We start from the raw sequence: 9,371 nt of genomic DNA on the forward strand, positions 1-9,371 counted from the left end.
TCCTTCCATGTCTAAAATAAACTCTAATAGGCCAAGAGTTCGAGACCAGCCTGGCTAACATGGCAATACCCCATCTCTACTAAAAATACAAAAATTACCCAGGCATGGTGGTGCATGCCTGTAATCCCAGCTACTCAGGAGGCTCAGGCAGGAGAATCATTTGAACCCAGGAGACGGAGGTTGCAGTGAGCCAATATCACATCCAACTGCACTCTAGCCTTGGCATCAGAGTGAGAATCCATCTCAAAAAAAAAATACATAATAAGCCCTATTTGATCTTAAGGTATTTTTTTAAATCTATAATTAGTTTAGCTAATATATTATGTAAAATTTTTAATGTATATAATTATACATTAAAAAGTGGGCTATTATTTTCTTCATTGTATTATCCTCATCTAATTTTGGAATGAGTCTATGCTTATTACACATAAAATGATACATATAGATTTTGCCCTTTTTCTGTTTTGCAAAAACAACCTGTATAAGATGGGAATTAATATTCCTTGAAAATTTAGTAGAACTTTCTAATAAAACCGTCTGGGCCTAGAGTTGAGTAAGGAGGATCTTTGTTTATCATTTCAAATTATTTAATATTCATTGATATATTCAAATTATATATTTCTGCCAAGCGTGGTGGCTCACTCCTGTAATCCCGGCACTTTGGAAGGCCGAGGCAGGTGGATCACCTGAGGTCAGGAGTTTGAGACCAGCCTGGCCAACGTGGCGAGACTCCATCTCCACTAAAATACAAAAATTAGCTAGGCGTCATGGCTCATGCCCGTAGTCTCAGCTACTCAGGAGGCTGAGGCATGAGAATCACTTGCACCCAGGAGGCGGAGGCTGCAGTGAGCCAAGATCATGCCACTGTACTCCAGCCTGGGTGACAGAGTAAGACTCCATCTCAAAACAAAAAAATAATATATATATATTTCTTATTTATACCAGTTTATTATACCTTATTTATACCACTTTAGGCATTTCATCTTTTTTCTAGGAATTTATCCATTTTAAGTAGATCTTCAAACTTACTGTCCGATAGCTGCTGAAAACCTTTGAAGTCAAGCCTTTCAAGGGAGTAATCATATCATATACATGGCCCTGAAGCTCCCTGTACACTTTCAATACTTTACAAATAATAATAATTAACAGGCACGATCTGATAAATAGAAATCTACCAAAAATGTTAGAAATTATCTCCAAGAGTAGTATTAAGGGTAATTTTTATGTTCTAACATGTTGTACATTCTTTTTTGTGTAGTCTGAAGGTTTTACACAGACAAAATGTTGCTTTTCTATCATCGGGAGTAACTTAAACTATTTCTCTTTTGTACTGAAATTAATCTATAAAACTTACCTAAGTTCAGAATTACTGTCACATTCCCATACCCCATTGAAATATGGTATTTGATAAATCCACAGGCAGACCTGCTTTCTTGGGTATTGAATTCATCTATAAACAAGTAGAACCCTTCAAGGGAGAAACTGTAACCTGTACATGGCCCTGAAGTTCCCTGTGTACTTCCAGTATTTTGTAAATAATAATAATTAACAGATACTGTCTGACCCTTTTGGATTTATATCAATTTATTTTATCTAAAAGGACATTTTAACATAGCCAACTATGGGTACAATTTTTAAAAATTTGAAATTGAACTCTTGGAAAATGAGTTGTTTGTTCTGCCTGTCTTTTTCCTGCCTTTACCCTCCACTCAAGTATGGGTTTTATTAGGCAGTGTATATTTCACCTAAGGCCTCGAAAATGTACTTTTGGAGAAAAAGGCTTTTCTTGGTAGTCTGTGGTGAGTAGGACCTTATTTCTGTTTGGTTTTTAGTGTATGTTATGTGTGGGCCCTGAGGATTCAGTGAAGGTGTTTTCTTTGAAAAGCTGTCGGACAACACAAATTAAATCCAGTAATGGTACAGACACAGCCAAACAAGTTCAACAGTTCACATACACTTGAAAGCAAATGAAAGAGTTGTATAGAGAGAGGTTTTTACCATCTGCCTCCTTCTACTAAATGTCTTCAGTTCTCCAGGGAAACGTCTAATACGTATATCAGGTTGTGGTGAGATTCAAATTGTTCACGCATTAGTTAGAAGCACTTAGCATAGTCCCTGGCATACAATAGATAATAAAGGGAAGCCATTCTTATTTGTACACATATGGACGTGGATTCACATATACTGCTCTGCACTTTGTTTTCCTAATAGCACTGACATTCCTCTGAGTGAAAGGACTGAGCTCTGACTCCCTCTGTAACGGTTAGGTAATTCTACAATAGCACAGATACATCCTCATTTAGTCAACCATTCTTCTATTCGTGAGCATTCCGGTTGATTCCAGGTTTTGACTTTACAAATGCTGCAGCAACCTCTTTGTCCCCCTCAGAACTTCAAGGCAGCCAGTTCTGCTCTTCCCCATTTGCTCAGAAACTGCCAGTCTCCCAAGATGCTTCCTCAGATAGGAGTGTCCCCTGCAGGCCACCTCCACATTCCTGCCCTCTTCCTGGGTCCTTCCCCCAGCAGGCTGGCCAAGCCAGAGCAGAAGCCATTCCAAGCCCCTGGGAGGACTGGCTGGGAGCTGAGATGTGGAAGCCAAAGCCCATGATACACAGTCATCCTGAAGGCATGCTGCAGTCATGACTCTCGGTGTAGGAATGAAGGCAAGGCTGGTGGAACCAAGCCAGGAAGCCATTTTGACTGTGAGGAGAAAACAAGAAAGTCCCAGGCAGCTTGTAGATGTACCCTAGCTGTTGTAATCTACCACTTCGAGATCAGTTCTGGCAGGGGCACCAGGGAGCCACAGATCTGGCCTGTTTTAGGAATTCACCTCTATAATGATACCTTGTATTGGCAGAGTGACTTCTATGTCTCAGAAGATTTTCTTGGCTCTGTTATATCATTATGGGTTTTTCTGTTAAGTGACACCATAGCTCCCAGCGACTAAGCTGTGATTTGGCTGTGCTGGTTAAGTTAACTGAAATACTAGATCCAGCCACCTTTTAGCTGGGTGTTTCATGTTGTAAAGGCAGATTAAAATGCTCCCCTGAAGTTCACAAGAGCTTGTCCAGTCTCTATTGGATATTAGAACCAGCTGTTATTGAACCTGTATGTGCCTGATGCTGTTCAAATGTTATCTGACAATCTTCCCTGAAGCCAAGGAATTGGTATCCCTGCTTCATTCATTTGTTTTTTATTTATTTCTATTTTTTAGAGACGGGGTCTCACTCTGTCACCCAGGCTGGGTGCAGTAGCATGATCATAGCTCACTACTACCTCAAATTCCTAGACTCAAGCAATCCTGCCTTGGCTTTCCAGGTAGCAGGGACTATACTGCTAACTTTTTAATTGATGCATAACTTTTTAATTTTTTGTAGAAACAGGGTCTCATTATGTTGCCCAGGCTGCTCTCAAACTCTTGGTCTCAAGCAATTCTCCCATCCTGACCTCCCGAAGTGCTAGGATTATAGGCATGAGCTACCCCACCTGGCCCATTATCCCATTTTGTAGATAAAGCCATTGATGCTCAAGAAAGTAAAGCCTGAGGTCACTTACCTGGTGAGGAGTGAAGTTGGAATTCAAACCCAACTTTGTGAATGCTAAACCTATGTCCTTTCCCCGTCTCACCACCATTCCACAACTAAACCACCAAAGCCCAACTTTTTTGAAGAACTCTTTCTGAAACTTTTAAGGAAAAAGCCACTTCCCCATAGTTAACTAGGATGTATCTGTGTATAGATCCTATTTCATAGTTCTTTCAAACTAGAAGCCAAATTATTTCTTATGCACCTGTCCCAGCTGTTGGGTGTAAACATGATCATGTTGATGATGTGATGATGATGATGGTGATGGTGATGGTGATGATAACAGCTTTAATTTACTGAGCACTCACTCCATGCCCAGCACGTTGCTTAGCACTTAACATTCTCGCACTTACTCTTGATTCTTACAAGAAACCTGCCCAGTGCCCAAACATGCACAACTAGGACACAGCACATCTGAGACCTGGCCTCGGGCTCCTGACTTCAAAGCCTGTGCTCCCAACCATGTCACAACACTGCCACAGCAGTGGAATCTTGAACGCATAGTTTCATCTAGCATAGGCTACTATAAGAGAAAGGAGACATTGGAAATTCTCCACACACCCTTCCTGCACCAACAGCCATTCTTAGATTTAAGCATTTTATTCAGCAGGGCTCAGACGTATTTAGACACTTTAAGTTAATCATTACCTGTCACCATTTGTGTGTGCTGTTCCTCATCAGCAAGCACGTGTAGACGTAGCTGCCCTCTGCTTTACGTCACATTTTTTATTAGGCAATCATAATATTAATAGAGGAGATCTCCTGCTAGGAGAAGAACATTTTTGTGGTGTTGAAGATAATATAGGTGCTCAACCTAAATTAACTGGATAATTGTTCAGTCTTTTCAGTAATTTATCATCATGGACTCCCAAGCAGCTCAGACAGACGTCAGTTATGGTTAAGATGACACTGTCCTCCAAGAAATCAAGAAAGAGGATAACAGAATCTCCTAAATGCCCACAAACTCCCCAAACCTGAATTTTTATCTTCATCCATCTTCACCATGAATTGCCTCCAGTCATCTCTGGCTGGAGCAGAGATGTCGCCTGGTTATCCAACTCCTCACCTCACTATCAAAGGTCATGATTGCAGGGATGTGGGTGGCTGTGTGCCAGTCCCTGTGAGAGCCAACTTGGTGGTGGCAGCACATACCAATGGCATGGTGCTTCAGCTTGAATTGACAGTAGGCTTTATATGATGGAATTGTAGGCCCTTACTAGCAAAGCTACTCATAATCTCTCCTCTTTTCTTGCTATAGTAAGTGTGAGAACCCAGTATGGAGTCCAGTAAGCATCCCTTTTAGTTGGTGTATTGGGCAGGGTCCTCCAGAGAAACAGAAGCAATAAAAATATAAATATATATAAGATTTATTATAAGGAAATGGCTTATTGAATAATGGAGGCTGAGAAGTCCCACAGTCTGCCATCTCAAACTGGAGACTCAGAAACACCTGTGACGACCTTTCAGTCCAAGTCCAAAGGCCTGAGAACCAGGAGCACTGATCATACAAGGATAATGTGAGTCCCTGTCTGAGGGCAGAATACCAGTGTCTCAGCCCAAAAATTCAGGCAAAGAGAGTGAATTCTCCCTGCTTCCACCTTTTTATTCAGGTCCTCAGCAGATTGGGTGAAGCCCACCTATACTGGAAAGGACAATCTGCTTTACTCAGTCTGCTGATCCAAATGTTAATCTCATCCAGACACACCCTCACAGACACACAAAGATATAATGTTTAACCAAATATCTGGGCATCCCATGGTCCAGTCAAGTTGACACATAAAATTAACCGTCATAGCAGTTTGAGAACTTCACTGAACTTCACTAAGATGAGGTAGCACTTTCTCATTCTGCCTTTTACCATCCCGTATTCCATATGTGCTATTTACTACAGGGGTAGGTAAGGAGGGAAGAGAAAAAAAATCAAACACATGTAGAAACCCATTGCATATGCTACCCTAATTTTGGAGAGTCCCTGGGTGGACTGACATTTTAAAGGCTATGAAGAGTCCTGCAGTACAGACACATATTAACTTCGTTTTACACAGTGTTTCCTTATTTGAGCACCCAAATGTTTTTGAGGAGAAGATTACCATTATGGCTATAAAGCCACATTCTCCCATGGCCATGTCCCCTCGATTCTGGGGCATAAAATTAAAACTATAGAATGCTAAGACCAGTAGAATCTCAAGGGATTTCATTGACTTCATGGCATCCTCCCTCCACTGCCTTGAGAGTCCTGGAGTTAACCTGACCCAGAGAAGTTTTCCCAAAGAATTTACAGAGCCCCAAACTGATAACAACTGCCTGAGATCTCTTCCTCCAATTCCAACCTACTCCTGTCACACAGCACGATTTCCTATATCATGAAATGGAAGAGAATGGAGGAGAGCTTATCAAGAGAGAAAATAGATGTCATCTGCTAGGTCCTGTTAGGTCTCATCTCATCTTTTAATATTGCAAATAGGCCATTGGCAGGCTTCTTTGAGCCTTTACTAGGTCGCAAAGATTCTGAGTTTATATGTAGATGGCAGAAAGAATACATTCTTTACCTCTCCCACCTATCCTCTTATTTACAAAGGCCTGAAACAAAGTCCTAAAATCTAAAGACATATATTTAACAAAATATTATAACACTGCTAAAAGAAAGGAAAGCTGCTATAGAGTCATTTAGAGCCATTCCATCTTTGACAAGCTCCCTGGCAGAAAGTGAAGATGGAAGGAAAGTTTGAGTTTTCTGATCCCTCTGAGTCCAGTGCTAATTCTATTTTATTCTGTGACCTCTATATGATTAATGACATTAGAAATCAACAAATACCCATTGATGTTTGACAGAGCCCAAGTGTTCCACAGAACCCAGTTTGATTATTTTACCCTATCCAGACATTCTGTAAAGGCAGAAGTCTAATAATTCTTTAGATATTTTAAATTTAGTTTTAATTCCATAAGTAATTTGTATGACTCAATTCTACTTTTAAAAGTTAGAATATTGTGGATATAACTAAGATCCCCTTTGACCAATCTCCTCATCCTAATCCCTTCCCCATATTCCCAGAGGTAATGAGGTCCCCCACCCCACACACACACACACACACTTTTACATGCACACAATATGCATATTCATAATTCACATAAAACATATAATATGGGTTTAGATGTTTTGCATTAATGGTGTCATACTGTTCTACAACTTGCTATTTTCAGTGCAAAATATGTTTGGGACATCTATCATATTGATACACGTTTAGTCATCCATTTTAAGCACTGTATGGCATTTCCTCTTATCATTTCACCATAATTATTTAGCTATTCCCACTCCATAAGATCTAAAGGTCATTTCCACTTTTGGCCTCTTAAAAGCCATGCAGCACTGAATGTCCTTATCATGGTCCCCTGTGCAAAGGCAAAAGATTACAAGGATAGATACCTAGAGATGTTACTGCTGGGCCATAGGGTGACATTTTATTTTCAATAGATGCTGCCAAAGTATGAGTAAAGAACTCTCATCTGTAAAGGAGCCAAGGGAAGAAATCCCCACAATGGCTCAAGGAAGTAAAAAAGAGGATGAAGAAGGTGGTTACACCAACTGCTTTGGAAAAGCCTGTGAGAATTAGTTCAACCATTGTGGAACACAGTGTGGTGATTCCTCAAGGATCTAGAACCAGAAATACCATTTGATCCAGCAATCCCATTACTAGGTATATACCCAAAGGAATATAAATCATTCTGTTATAAAGATACATACACGTGAATGTTTATTGTGGCACTATTCACAATAGCAAAGACATGGAATCAACCCAAATGCCCATCAATGATAGACTGGATAAATAAAATATGGCACATATACACCATGAAATACTATGCAACCATAAAAAAGGAATGAGATCATGTCCTTTGCAGGGACATAGACGAAGCCATCATCCTCAGCAAACAGAGGAACAGAAAACCAAACACTGCATGTTCTCACTCATAAGTGGGAGCTTAACAATGAGAACATATGGACACAGGGAGGGGAACAACACACACTGGGGCCTGTCTCAGGGGCAGGGGGATGGAGAGCATAAGGATAAGTAACTAATGCATTCAGGGCTTAAAACCTAGGTGATGGGCTGATAGGTGCAGCAAACCACCATGGCACATGTTTACCTATGAAACAAACCTGCACGTTCTGCACATGTATCCCAGAACTTAAAACAAAATTAAAAAAAAAAAAAAAAAAAAAAAAAAAAAGACTAAAGCCATGGATCCTTTTTTTTCAATCCAAAGGCTGCCTTCTACCTTTGTGCGCTTTTTCCCTTCCAGACTGTCCTTGGTATTCTGTTTAACTTGGAATTTTGCTCTTAACTGCCATAGAATGTGTGTGTGCATGCATATGGGTGTAGAAGACAGACATTTATCATTGAATTTTTTTAAATAGGAAAACTAAACAACAACTAAAAACTTTCTTAGTGAGAAAGAGGTAGGTAAATGACCACCAGTTCATATACTGTTAAATATATAAAATGTACATAATCCAATTCTGGAAGGATATACAGTTTATGAAACATTAATGGTAGCCTTTGAAGTATAGAATTCTGAAAGGATTAGAAAGAATTTTTGTTTTTATCACATACCTTCTATCATGTGCATTTATTTTGATCTTAAAATTAAAGAAGAATACTATATGTCTTCTGAGCATGTCTCTACAAGGTCCTTAGGTAGTGAAGTTATTGGGGGGAATGTCAAGCACTGATATGCTGTCATATCTTAGGTTCTTTGGTGCCCCTCAAATTATACTGTTTGCCATCCTTGCTGGCTGGGTGTGCCAAAGCATAGGCTATAAGTAATACTCTCAATTTAAAGTCAAAAAGTCATAAAACATTGTTTTACCTCTTTGACTCCTCTTATCAAATCTAAAAAATTTCCACCTTTGAGAAAATTCTATTCCAAGCTATAATTGCAAAAGTACTCTACCCTAATTTCAGTAGCAGACATCACTGAAATGAGGCAGACCGAATTCATCACTGAATTGTGAGGCAGACACCTCACAAGTCTACTCCCTCATTTCAATTGTGGGGGTGGGAATATGAAAGGATGGGGATAGGGTGGATGGAAAGAACTGAGTTCAGCAAGAAAACATGATCATTCCTACTTGGAGTCTACTTGGGCCTTCAAGATTTGTAGACTTCTATCTTTTGCCTTCCCATGCTTTACAAAGTTCCAACTATGCCTGCATTTTGAAGGGAGCAAGTATCACGAATAATGTGCTTACAATTGTTATGTTTAGATAGAAATTTTAAGTCTGAGATTTTAAATGTTCTTTAGTTTAGAAAACCAATGAGATACAAATAGGTCACTAATAACATGATATCTTGTTTATAAATATCCCATTGCTCTTTAGTGTAAATCTGTCACCTTTTGTGAAGAATTTGTCACTGTGATGTCATATTCTTCCCTTGTCGCCCACTTTCTTGCTCTATATAATAATCTATGAATTGGCTGGTGTTTATCCTTCTGTTTCTCAGCACTGTTGAATTTTCTACTCTCTGCATGATATTTCAGCATTCATACTCCTCTGAATGTGCTACAATTATAAACCTGGTCCCCTAATGAAGGTTATCTGGGTAATTTTAATTTTTTGCTATTATAAAAATAAGCAAATACTATAAAAATTTATATCTTCAAACATACATTACTGCATATAGGAGTAAGTATAACCGTAAGATTATTTTCAAACAGTGAAATGCCAAAGCAAAGAAAATACTCACTTTAAATGCTAAATACCAAATATTGCCAAGTTTCCATTGAAAA

This window comes from Chlorocebus sabaeus, chromosome 23 (genome assembly GCF_047675955.1).
Source record: "Chlorocebus sabaeus isolate Y175 chromosome 23, mChlSab1.0.hap1, whole genome shotgun sequence".
NCBI classification, from domain to species: domain Eukaryota; kingdom Metazoa; phylum Chordata; class Mammalia; order Primates; family Cercopithecidae; genus Chlorocebus; species Chlorocebus sabaeus.